Source organism: Saccopteryx bilineata, chromosome 1, assembly GCF_036850765.1.
Source record: "Saccopteryx bilineata isolate mSacBil1 chromosome 1, mSacBil1_pri_phased_curated, whole genome shotgun sequence".
Classification (NCBI taxonomy): Eukaryota; Metazoa; Chordata; class Mammalia; order Chiroptera; family Emballonuridae; genus Saccopteryx; species Saccopteryx bilineata.
The window spans coordinates 181820434-181833905 of NC_089490.1; the positions used below are offsets into that span (position 1 = coordinate 181820434).

The window sequence follows — 13472 nt, forward strand, 5'->3', positions numbered from 1 at the left end:
ACTCAGAGGTTCCTGTCTGTGGCCAGGACAGCTTGTCCTCCAGCCAAGCTATTTGGGTGGAGTCCTGGAAGCTCAACCGAGAGCCTGTTCCTTCCCAATGATTTTGTGAGATATTTATAAGCCTAATTAATCCCTTTCAGTTTAAACTGGCTAGAATGGGTCGTATGGTCTGCAACCAAGAACCCTGACCCATATCTGCCTCTTTCCTACCAGGAACCATGCCATGTTTATATCTCTAGCACTTAGTATGTAGCACATAGTAGGTAGGCTCTCAATAAATGTTCCTGGAGGATATGAATTGGTGTGTTAGTTATCTATATTTGCTTACCCATGTACAACTCTTTCTAACTAGTTAGCATTTTTGTTGAAGGCAAACTTTTCTTTTGAGAAATCTTCCATTTATTGGCTTATACAGATTATCATCCATTCCAGCAACTGTTGAAGAAAGTACAGTCCTCATTTCTCCCTCAGCCCAGTGGGGGAAATCCATCATGTCACTATAGAAATATGATGTGTAGCCCATGCTTACAGCAAGAAAGAAAGCATCCTAAGATGAGCTATGATATGATCAAATGCTAAAAATTCTATTCGTGATATTTCTATAGTTTTCTCCATTCAGGAGGCGTCAGCTCTTGGTTCTTTGTACTGATGGTGAAGAAAACAGCTTTGACCACCTTAAAGATACTGATCAGCAAAATAACATTTGTATGAGGCTCTGGAATTTTTGTTGTGGTTTTTTTTTTTTTTCTTTGTCTTTTTGAAAATGGCAGAATCTGATGTTCTGGGAATTTATTTCCAACAACATGATGAAGCGGAACTGGAAAGACTTAACTCGGTTGGATCTGGGAGTGCATCCAGCTTCCCCGGCCTACCCTTCTGTGCAAACCTTTCCCTTACAGTCTCAGTGCTGGGAACAGACTCTTCATCCACTGGATTCGTGCAGAACATCACCCAGAGCAAGGCTGCCCTTACTGAACATTTTCTATAAGTTGGAAATACCATTAAGTGTTTCCTTTCCATGGGGTCTCCCTGTGGGGACACAGGGCATACAGAAAATCAGAGTGACAATGGACAGAGAAAATAGCAACTTGAAAGCAGAAAAGATACAGCCTAATCTGCTGATGAACCTTCAGTAGTGTTTACATGTCTCTGTTTCTTCTCTTGCCTTGTTAAAAATACTTTTCCTTAACTCCCCTGGAATCCCAAGTTTCCTCGAGTAATTGCATTCCTGGCATTCACTGCTTGCCCGGTGTGGGGCCGAGAGCTCTCCCTGCATTCTCATCGAATCTCTACAATTGCCCTCTCTAGCATGTCTCCCATGCCTATCGCTGCTGCTCGGAGGCATTACGGAAGGAAATAAGGGGGAGGCCATACAGGCCAGGATTCACATTCTTGCTTGTTTTGGCTCCCAACTATTTTTTTTTATATTTTATTTATTGATTTTTAGAGAGAGGGGAGAGAGAGAGAGAGAGAGAAGGGGGAGGAGCAGGAAGCATCAACTCCCATATGTGCCTTGACCAGGAAAGCCCAAGGTTTCGAATCGGCAACCTCAGTGTTCCAGGTCGACGCTTTATCCACTGCGCCACCACAGGTCAGGCCGGCTCTCAACTATTTTACAGTTGTTCAAAACCAAGGAAATAAGAGTAAGCTCCAGAAACTTCTCCTGTTGTTGTTGTTGTTTGCAGAATTTGAAGGACTCAAAACCTTTGGCATCCTTACCATCCTGTGACTCACCAGAGAACCATGCCAGAACCTAAACCATCATGGGTCCTGACGGGGCCAGCCTGGAAGCCCTCAAAAGAGGAGTGTCAGTTCTACCCTCTGCCCTCTGCCCTCGGGAGGAGCGTGGAGACACCAGAGATGACCATAGTCCAGAAGCTCAACCATGGAGACAGGCTATTCTTGGAATTCCTACAAGAGATGGAAGGAAGGAAGCTTTATTGAGCACCTAGCACCTACTGTGCACTGGGCCCTGTGCAAAGGGCTTTCCCAGAGGCCTTCCCACATCATCTTCCCAGTCTTCACATGAGCTAGCTTTTTTTTTTTTTTTTTTCATTTTTCTGAAGCCGGAAACAGGGAGAGACAGTCAGACAGACTCCCGCATGCGCCCGACCGGGATCCACCCGGCACGCCCACCAGGGGCGACGCTCTGCCCACCAGGGGGCGATGCTCTGCCCATCCTGGGTGTCGCCATGTTGCGACCAGAGCCACTCTAGCGCCTGAGGCAGAGGCCACAGAGCCATCCCCAGCACCCGGGCCATCTTTGCTCCAATGGAGCCTTGGCTGCGGGAGGGGAAGAGAGAGACAGAGAGGAAAGCGCGGCGGAGGGGTGGAGAAGCAAATGGGCGCTTCTCCTGTGTGCCCTGGCCGGGAATCGAACCCGGGTCCTCCGCACGCTAGGCCGACGCTCTACCCCGCTGAGCCAACCGGCCAGGGCTTTTTTTTTTTTTTTGTATTTTTCTGAAGTTGGAAACAGGGAGGCAGTCAGACAGACTCCTGCATGTGCCTGACCGGGATCCACCCAGCATCCCCACCAGGAGGCAATACTCTGCCCATCTGGGGTGTTGCTCTGTTGCAACCAGAGCCATTCTAGTGCCTGAGGCAGAGGCCATGGAGCCATCCTCAGCGCCTGGGCCAACTTTGCTCCAATGGAGCCTTGGCTGCAGGAGGGGAAGAGAGAGACAGAGAGGAAGGAGAGGGGGAAGGGTAGAGAAGCAGATGGGCGCTTCTCCTGTGTGCCCTGGTTGGGAATCGAACCCAGGACTACTGCATGCCAGGCCGATGCTCTATCACTGAGCCAACTGGCCAGGGCGAGCTAGCTTTTAGACCTTGTATGTTAGAGATGAAGGGACTGACAGCTAGAAAGTTTCAGGTACTATTTGTGATCAAAAGAGAGAAGAGGAAAAATTTAGTTAATGCCCAGGGTTTGAACTTTTACATAGAGATAGACTGATTTGCTCACACTTTCCAGCCTTGAAAATCCAAGCGAGGGTATGGTCAAGGATTCTGATATGGAAGAAAAGCTTGTGCTTGACTATGGACTGGTTCATCCAATCCCAGATCCCCACACCAGAAGGAGGAGACCCCGCATACCCTATTGGCCGAGTTGGGTACTGGTTAGACCCTCAGCCTCCAGAGTCCAACTTATCAAGTCCAGATCCTCATCTTGTAAACTCTGTGTCCTGAGCCCCACATATGTTTAAGAAAGGATGGTAATGACGGTTCCTACAGCCTGGGGTTTCCTTAAGGATTAAAAGAAATAACGTATATGAAATACCTTGCAGAGTGCCTGCCATCATAGTAAAGTTTCAAGAAATATTAGCTTTTTTAATAATTAGGGAGCATGTTGTACAGCTGAAAAGAGGTAACAGTAGATCAAAAGAAAGCTGACTTCATAGGGTGGGAAGAAAGCTTGCTAAGCTGATTAGCTCCAAAGGTGGCACAAACTGAAAATATAAATAGAATAGAAAGGGTTAGATCATGAGTGGGTAACCTTTTCTCTACCATAAGCCAATGACACACAGGCGGAAAAAATCCATTTTTGGCTGTGTGTGAGTTAAAGAAGCCATTCTGGGCTGTGGGGGGGATTCAATTAGTCACTGGTTGCCATGCCAATGCAAACATCACCCTTCCACCTACTCCCCCGTCAACATATTTGAATAAGTAACAATGATAATAGCATGCACTAAAAATGCTATTTAAAAAAAAAGTTAAATGTACTTCTTTCAAAAGTCTGGTTTTCAGATATAATTGCTGCAGGCCAGATAAAGATTTGCATAGAATCCCTAAAATGGGTTGAGCATAATCAAAGAAGACAGATCTTCAGAGGGTCATTAAGAGACCCTAGGCTTGTTTTGTTGGGGGGGGGTGTTTGGGGAAGAGGATCCTCCTAACATGCCCAGCTTGACCAAATGCTCCTTCATGGTGTCTGAATTTGAGCTCCGGGGGACAATCTTCAGCTTACACTGCCTTCTCCACACCCTGAAGCCTGATGTGGACTCCTGGCCTTCTTCAATATCTACTATATCTACCTGAACATCTATAAGTTGGTGATACATATCTAAAACAACAGCAACAAAAAAACCCTTTGATCTAAGATTTTAGCTTAGACCTTAAGATCAATCATGAGATTGATCTTAAGAAAAACCATACTGACATGCAATAAGATTTATAATAGCAAACTAAAATAAATAAAAACAAAAAATAAAAATAACTTAAATGTCCGAATTAAATTGTGTATCCATATACTAGAATACGATGAGCTATTATATATGTGGTGGTAAAGACCATTGGACAATGTGGGAAATTATTATACATTGTTAAGTGAAGCAAGCAGTTTACAGAGCAGAGGATTAAGGAAAATCCAAATGTGATATATGCAAGTTTATGCAAATATATGCATAGGAAAAACTAGTAGTGTGTTACTTTAAAATGTGAATGGTTATTTCCAGGTGGTAGAATTACAGGTGGCTTTTATTTTTCTTTTGTTCTGTTTCAGATCTTCAAAAAACACCTTTTATGGTGATTGTATATTTCTTCTGCCATCAGGGGGGGAAAATCCAATAAATATTATACCCAGAGAACCAGTGGCCCACACTGTGTCGAGTGCATGAGAAGGAAGGACTTCAGGGAGAACTGGCCTGGGGTCATCTGTGGTCAGGCCTTTGCCTCACCCAGGGCACCAGAGGTCACATGTGAGATGGCAGCCAAAGTGACTAGAGTCAAGTCTGAGATGGCCTGGGCTCTCAAAGGATTTGTCAGCTCCTGAAGAAGCATTTCACACTTCCTAGGCCTGGCCTCACTGAGCCCCACTATTAATAGTGCTTTGGTGTCTCCAGCAGGTCTGCACATTCTGGTCCCAGCAGTGACCACAGATGCTGCCCCAAAGGCGAGCTAGTTTTCTAATGGAAGTTTGAAAGGAGAAGTCATCACTGGGCTTGCAGATGTTCCAAATAAGCTTTTACGACCATCACCTCGCCCTCTCTCCCACAACTCCCTTCCAGTCTTGCGTGCCCCAGGAACACCACAGAAAAAGTAACAGGAGAAGCTGTATTCGTGGGAGCGCAGTGTTGACCATTGTGTGCGAATAGGATTGTGTCAATGAGAAAGGTCATCCCGAGAGATGGAGCTTCCCTTTCTGCAGTATTTCTCAAAGTTCAGCCCTTCAACCACTGGCCCCAAATTTCCTGGTGAGAAAATGCAGACTCCTGGGTCCACTAGGAAAGTGGGAGCTATTTTATGCCCTCTCTAATTGGAGAACCACTTCCCCAAGAAATATATAGAAAAGGGGGAGAAGGAACGCCTGAGCTTCTGGACTAAGTGGTATGCAAGGAACACCTCACGGAACTCGGTTTGGGCCGTCACATCTAAAGACACTTTACCATTTATTGAGAGCCTTCAGTGTGCTAGACACACCCCTGGTGCTGTACACCTGTCGCCTCAAATAATCTTCCCTACCAACCTCCCAGAGAGCTTTCTGTCTAGATAAGGAAACTGAGAGTAAGAGACTTTACTGGAAACTGGTAAGACTCCTTGCCTATAGACTTGACCACTGTAAATCCTCCCTGGTCCCCCTTCTTGTGTGAGTTTTTCTCCTCTTCTTACCAAGTCTAACCCTAATATCCTTTCCGTGGCTCACATAAAGTGGTTTTCTCTGAGATGAAACTCCCAAGACTGTCCCACACTGCTTACCCCAAGGGTTTCCTCTCTCCTAGTCCCATCACTAAATGTTTACCCTCAATACTTTGCAACTGAGACGTCCGCTGCACAACTGTTGACACAGTGGGTAGTGCAGAGCTGAGTGTGGATTTGGCGTTGTGTAGACTTGTACTGGACGAGGGCTGGTTCCCAGCTCTCTTTTCCTGGTCTCTGCTGCAGGGTGTGTCCAGCCCACCATGTTTCCACCATGCAGGCCCTTCTTGGTCCTCCTTACCTCCCTTCCACTACAACTAACTGACCAGCATATGCCAGAAATGGCTGTTGGTCCTCCCTGCCCCCCTCAGTTGACTGCCTAGCAGAGATCGTTCCTGGGCAATTCTGAAGCTAGGCTTAGTCATGTGGGTAGATCTGGTCGTGGGAGTGGGAGTGATGCGTACAATTCCGGGGCCACGTCTTCCCTCCATCCTGCTTATGCAGTGTGGAGATGGTGGTGAGCCATCCTGGACCACAGGGGCACAGTTGCTACCCTAGGAATGATAGCAATAAGATGAGAGGAACCTAGATCTCGGACAGCTTTGCAGAGGAGAGCTGTCATGGCAACACAGACTTTCATGAAAGTGAGACAAATGCTCTTATTTAAGCCAACTGTTATTTCGGAGTCTCTCTGCTGCAATAGTCAAACTGATATCCAAACAAATGCACTGAGCTATCAAAGTTCTTTCCTGGGGATTTGGAATTAAGATCCTGGGAACTAACTGGGGGAGGGGTGGACAAAAGTCATGGCCACAGTCTGAAGCCCAGCCGGCCTAACGGAGACCTTGAATAAGGAGAGGAAGCTAGAGAGAGAGAGAGAGAGAGAGAGAGAGAGAGAGAGAGAAGCATGAAGCAAACGTTCAGTGAGAAAGAAGCAGAGAAGGAAGGTCCCAGAGATGGTGGCTGCTGCCCCTTCGTATGGCATGCCAGGTCCCCGTACTGCTCCTGCAGGGCCCGGCCGGATGTGACTCTCTCTTGCTTTTGGATGTCATAAAACTGCCCTGTGTTCTTTTTACCTGAGCCGCTGTGGTTGAGTTTTTCTTCTTTGTAACCAGGTGAGTTGTAATGAAAGCAAACAATTCCCTTTATATTATATTACTACACTATACCTTTACTATCTAGTACTATTATCATATTACTATAAATTACACTGCTTATAAAAATTAGGGGATATTTTATTGCTTCACATTCATTTTGAAATATCCCCTAATTTTTGTAAGCAGTATATATATAAATATATCATTATAATTCTTCGATCTCAGATGCACATTTCCCCCCATAATTTAATGTTTCTGAAAATGGGATGTACTTTTATCTCACTTAGTACCTCATTATTTATGTTTAATACTTGGTCAATAATATTCAGTGGAAGGTGTGACTCAATCAGTCACGGGTGTCCCTGAATCAAGGGACTGTCTGTCATAAAGGAGCAAATGGGAGGAGCTGCCGCAGACACAGCTCCGGAGACCCAGTTTATGGTCTTCCACACTGCACACCACACTGTGCGTGGCCACCTTGCTACTTGGGCCCAAGCTGTTTCCAAACCCCGGGCCCACGCACTCTTCCTTTATTCTAAACTCCAGCTCCAACTTCTCAGTCTCCACCCACTCCCCTCCCCTTTCTTAGAGAAATCCACCCTTCATCACCACTGCCTCAGCATCTTCCTTCATGCCACTGTCACCGTATCACTCACCAGGAGATGCCAGTCCTGGTATAACTCAGCAATTGGACCATCAATTCCTTTTGAGGGTAGCATCAGAACTTTTCTTGCTGGTCCCGCAGGGCGCACAGACCGGGGGCTTGTTCTCTCCCCATCCACCTTTTCCACCCAACCCTGGTTAGGGTGACAGCGGTGAGGCTGGCCCAGGGCCTCCCGACACCACACGTTGCTCCAGGCCATGGGAATGCAGCAGAGGAAAGACACTTCAACACTTACTGTCAAGGGCCCTTACCACTGAGTAGGAGCTGAACGTCGCAGCCGATGGACTGGAGTTTTTACAGGCCCTTCTCTCCACATACAGTTTGGCCCTAGAACAACATGGGGTTAGTAGTGTCTGCCCACCCTGCCTAGTGGAAAACCGCGTATAACTTATTATTATTATTTGCATCTGCAGATTGAACCAACTGTCGATCAAAAAGAGTATTTTCCATCCTTGGTTAGGAACTCACAGTTGGGAATCTGCTGTTGGGAATGCAAAAACAGTTTTTCACCCAGGGTTGAGAATCTGTCAATGAGAATGGGAAAACACTGGTACTTGGGTTGGTTAAATCTGCAGATGCAAAGCATGCAACTGTTCGCCCGGGGAATAGGGGACAGAATGCACTGATTGAAAAAAAACCCTGTGTCAGTGGACCAGCGCGGTTCACACGTCTTTCAGGGTCAGCTGTATATGAGGTAGGCTCCCATGCTGGACGCCGGATGCTTGGGGTGCAGAGTAAGTCAGACCCTGGCCCCACCCTCGTGGAGCCTGAAATGTCAGAGTGAGGGATGCAGGTGGAGACAGGAACACGGTGTGCGTGTGGAAGGTTCTACTGCAGGGGCTGGGTGGGGATGGGACTCCTTCCCGTCTTGGTGGCAGCTTGAGGAGAGGCTATTAGGAGCCCAGGCGAGTGGGGAGAGCAGGCCTGTGGGCTGCTTCCTGCTCGGGGAGCTCCCCGCTGCCTGGGGAAAGGGAAAGGCACTGAACCTCAAGTCTGTCTGCAGCCGGTGGTCTCGGGCCTGGAAGGCCACGTCACCGACCCTGCAGGTGAACTCTGGGCTCCCGGTTATCTCATTCAGGGATGGCCTGGGGAGGTAGGGGACACTGAACTGTTTTCCTGCCACATGCAGAAAAATTCGGAAGCTTAGGCAGCTCCTACCTCCCCAGAGAGACCCATCTGTCCCAACCCCTATCTGAGAGGTCTACTAAAGTCACCCTCACCTTAAATTTACTATCAACAGAGCCAGAGAAGGGAGGAGGAGTGGGGTTGGGCTGTGCCATAGGGGGAGCCAACTCAGGCGTCAGCAGAGCCAGGTCTTGCCTGGACATAGAGGATGGAGCAGAGGTGCTAGGTGAGGGATTTAGTGCCAGTTGTTTGGGGTGACCTTTAGGAAGGCACTTTGGGCAATGGTGAGGACAGCTAGGTTGCATGGTTAGGATTCTCTTTTTTGCAGGCACAGAACGACCTCAGAATTGGAAGGGGTTCTGATCTGAAGAGTTTCTGGGCAAGCTAGTTGTCACCCAGAGGGCTCTACCAGTACAGGGATGGGCTGCAGTGCAGCTGGAGCAGAGTTGGGGTGGGAGCATGGGATGGGGGTCCTCAAACTGCCCCTTAGAGCTGGCCAAGCTGGTTTACAGAATTACAGGGGCTGGTGTGGAGCTGTTTGCACATGATTTGCATGTGATTTGCACCTGAATAGTCCACACTTTCTGTTCCCAGGCAATTTTCAAGTTCAATATTAATTGTTGGCACTGGTTCTTTGGCAGCCCCCTGAGGGCACTGTGAGGAGGGTGCTGAGGAGTGTCCTTGGCCTCTGTCCCAACAACCCTGGATGCTGTGGGTCAAAAGCCGAAGCGTGCGGGGTGGTGTAACAGCCTCCAGTGGGACCGGAGGGTGGCGAGGAGGCCAGAATGTGCTTCAGAGCGGATTTTTCTGATTCTGTTTCTCCTCCTGAGACTCGGTTTCAACATCTGAGCAGAACTACACACAGATAATGGTGGGCCCTTTTCAGTGCATCACCTCAGAGGCTCTGTCTCCACAGAAGTAATAGAATCATGTGATGGGGGAAGAAGTTGCAGGATAGGGTATCAGCATTTCCACGGACACACTTGACTGAAGACAGATTTCTGAACAGAAATTTTGAGCAGACCCAGAACACATCAAAACAGAGCCTTCTAGTTGACAGCTGTTTTCAGAGAACAGGAGAAAATGCTTCAGGCTCAGGAATCCCTGATGTGTGACGACATGGCTGTGGACTTCATCTGGGAGAACTGGTAGCTCCTGGCTCCTGCTCAGAGGAACTGTACTGAGACGTGATGGAGAACTATAGCCAGCTGCTGTCAGTGGGTTATCAAGCCAGCACACCAGATGAACTTTCCAAGTTAGATCACTGAGAACCACTGTGGACAATGGAAAGTGAAATCCCCTGTTGACCCCATTCTGAAAACTTGACGATCATCTGCTGGAGCACGTACCAAATGAAAGCATAAACAGTAGCCTAGAACAATGGCACAAAAATAACGTATTAGAAAATTCTGTCCATTGGAGCAAAACTCAGTTTTTGCTACAGCAAAAAACAATGATATGTCTGACTCACATGGAGAAAGAATGAAATAAAAATTTATCTTTACTTAACCAGAACAGAAGCTATGAAAGCAAGAAGCTCGGTGAACTTTCTGGAGATGGGAATTTTTTCCTCCATTCTAATAATGAACAATTTCAGACTGAAATGAAATTCCCAGAAAGACGAAATCAGACCTAAGTTTCCACGCATTAAGCATGAGCAATCTTAGAAAATAAGGAAATGTCATGTATGCAATGAATGTGGAAAAGCCTTCGTGCAGAACTGTTAGCTCAGTTATCACCAGAATCTTCATACAGGAGAGAAGCCGCATCAGTGTAGTCGGGGTGGGAAAGCCTTCCCCAAAAGGTCACACTGAATGAACACTGGAGATCACATGCAGGAGAGAAATCTTAGGAAGGCACAGAGTGTGGCAAAGCCTTTCTCAAGGAATCATGGCTTTGTATACATTACAAAATATATATTGGAGAGATACTGTTTGCACGCATGCAGTGAGTGTGGGAAAAGCTTCACCCCAAAGGGCAACCTCATGGTCCATCTACACACTCATACAGGCGACAAACCTTATGTGTGCAACAAATGTGGAAAAGGCTTCACACAGACGCCTGTGGAAAAGGACACTCTCGTGACCCATCAGAAATTTCACGTGGGAAAGACACTCTGTGTGCAGTGAATGTGGGAAATCCTATCCCAGAAGATAGGTCTCATTAGACATGAAAGAATTTACACAGGAGAGAAACCCTTTTAGTGCAGTGACTGTGGGAAAATCTTGATTGGGAAGCTGTGGCTGGTACATCAGAGAAGTCATACAGGAGAGAGACCCTATGGATGCAATGAATGCGGGAAAGCCTTCAAAGTGAAGTCAGTCTTTAGTGAACATCAGGCAATTCACTCAATCTGGGTGGCACATTTTTCCTCAGAGAGTCACTGGTCAACCCAGACCAGTGTTGTTCTGCTGGAGAAAAACCTTAATACAGCACTGATGAAGGTGCCTTCTACAGCCCCTCATACAGCATTAAACATCAGTAGACCCCTAGCAAACAGGAATGCAGTCGCAGTAGGCCAGCCTGTGGCCAGCTGTGTGCCCTCAGGAAGATTTGCACAGGACAGAAACCTCATGAATGCAGTGACTATGGTCTTGCTTTCAGTGGCAATTACACCTTATTTTATGTCAAAGGAAACCAGTAGGGAAAAAACTCAGAGACATTCTATATGTAAAAGATTTGAACAAAAGTTTTTTTTTTTTTTTTTTTTTAATAAATTTTTATTAATGGTAATGGGATGACATTAATAAATCAGGGTACATATATTCAAAGAAAACATGTCTAGGTTATTTTGTCATCAAATTATGTTGCAAACCCCTCGCCCAAAGTCAGATTGTCCTCCGTCACCCTCTATCTAGTTCTCTGTGCCCCTCCCCCTCCCCCTAACTCTCTCCCTCCCTCCCTCCCATGTCCTCCCTCCCCCCCCACCCTTGGTAACCACCACACTCTTGTCCATGTCTCTTAGTCTCATTTTTATGTTCCACCAATGTATGGAATCATGTAGTTCTTGTTTTTTTCTGATTTGCTTATTTCACTCCTTATAATGTTATCAAGATCCCACCATTTTGCTGTAAATGATCTGATGTCATCATTTCTTATGGCTGAGTAGTATTCCATAGTGTATATGTGCCACATCTTCTTTATCCAGTCTTCTATTGAAGGGCTTTTTGGTTGTTTCCATGTCTTGGCCACTGTGAACAGTGCTGCAATGAACATGGGGCTACATGTGTCTTCACGTATCAATGTTTCTGAGGTTTTGGGGTATATACCCAGTAGAGGGATTGCTGGGTCATAAGGTAGTTCTATTTGCAGTTTTTTGAGGAACCACCATACTTTCCTCCATAATGGTTGTACTACTTTACAGTCCCACCAACAGTGAATGAGGGTTCCTTTTTCTCCACAGCCTCTCCAACATTTGCTATTACCCGTCTTGTTGATAATAGCTAATCTAACAGGAGTGAGGTGGTATCTCATTGTAGTTTTGATTTGCATTTCTCTAATAACTAATGAAGCTGAGCATCTTTTCATATATCTGTTGGCCATTTGTATCTCTTCCTGGGAGAAGTGTCTGTTCATGTCCTCTTCCCATTTTTTTATTGGATTGTTTGTTTGTTTGTTGTTGAGTTTTATGAGTTCTTTGTAAATTTTGGATATTAGGCCCTTATCTGAGCTGTCGTTTGAAAATATCAGTTCCCATATAGTTGGCTGTCTGTTTATTTTGATATCAGTTTCTCTTGCTGAGCAAAAACTTTTAATTCTGATGTAGTCCCATTCATTTATCTTTGCCTTCACTTCTCTTGCCATTGGAGTCAAGTTCATAAAATGTTCTTTAAAACCCAGGTCCATGATTTTAGTACCTATGTCTTCTTCTATGTACTTTATTGTTTCAGGTCTTATATTTAGGTCTTTGATCCATTTTGAATTAATTTTAGTACACGGGGACAGGCTGTAGTCGAGTTTCATTCTTTTGCATGTGGCTTTCCAGTTTTCCCAACACCATTTGTTGAAGAGGCTTTCTTTTCTCCATTGTGTGTTGTTGGCCCCTTTATCAAAGATTATTTGACCATATATATGTGGTTTTATTTCTGGGCTTTCTATTCTGTTCCATTGGTCTGAGTGTCTATTTTTTTGCCAATACCATGCTGTTTTGATTATCGTGGCCCTATAATATAGTTTAAAGTCAGGTATTGTAATGCCCCCAGCTTCATTCTTTTTCCTTAGGATTGTTTTGGCTATTCGGGGTTTTTTATAGTTCCATATAAATCTGATGATTTTTTGTTCCATTTCTTTAAAAAATCTCATAGGGATTTTGATGGGAATTGCATTAAATTTGTATATTGCTTTGGGTAATATGGCCATTTTGATTATATTTATTCTTCCTATCCAGGAACAAGGAATATTTTTCCATCTCATTGTATCTTTTTCGATTTCCCTTAACAATGCTTTGTAATTTTCATTATATAGGTCCTTTACGTTCTTTGTTATGTTTATTCCTAGGTATTTTATTTTTTTTGTTGCAATCGTGAAGGGGATTATTTTTTTGAGTTCGTTTTCTAATATTTCATTGTTGGCATATAGAAAGGCTATGGACTTTTGTATGTTAATTTTGTATCCTGCGACCTTACTGTATTGGTTTATTGTTTCTAATAATCTTTTTGTGGAGTCCTTCGGGTTTTCGATGTATAGGATCATATCATCAGCAAAAAGTGATAGCTTTACTTCTTCTTTTCCGATATGGATGCCTTTTATTTCTTTGTCTTGTCTGATTGCTCTGGCCAGAACTTCTAGCACCACGTTGAATAAGAGTGGAGAGAGTGGACAACCCTGTCTTGTTCCTGATTTAAGGTAGAAAGTCCTCAGTTGAACAAAAGTTTTTAGCTCAGACTGTGGCTGAAAAGTATATACTGAGAGACACTGTATAAATGTTGAGACTGGGAAGTCCTGATATTCTCATT

At 45.3% G+C, this 13472-nt stretch overlaps 1 pseudogene; it reads left to right on the forward strand.

Annotated features, from left to right (window-relative positions):
* The first annotated feature begins 9600 nt into the window (after positions 1-9600).
* LOC136320260 (zinc finger protein 350 pseudogene) lies at positions 9601-11161 on the forward strand (annotated as a pseudogene).
* Positions 11162-13472: the final 2311 nt, after the last annotated feature.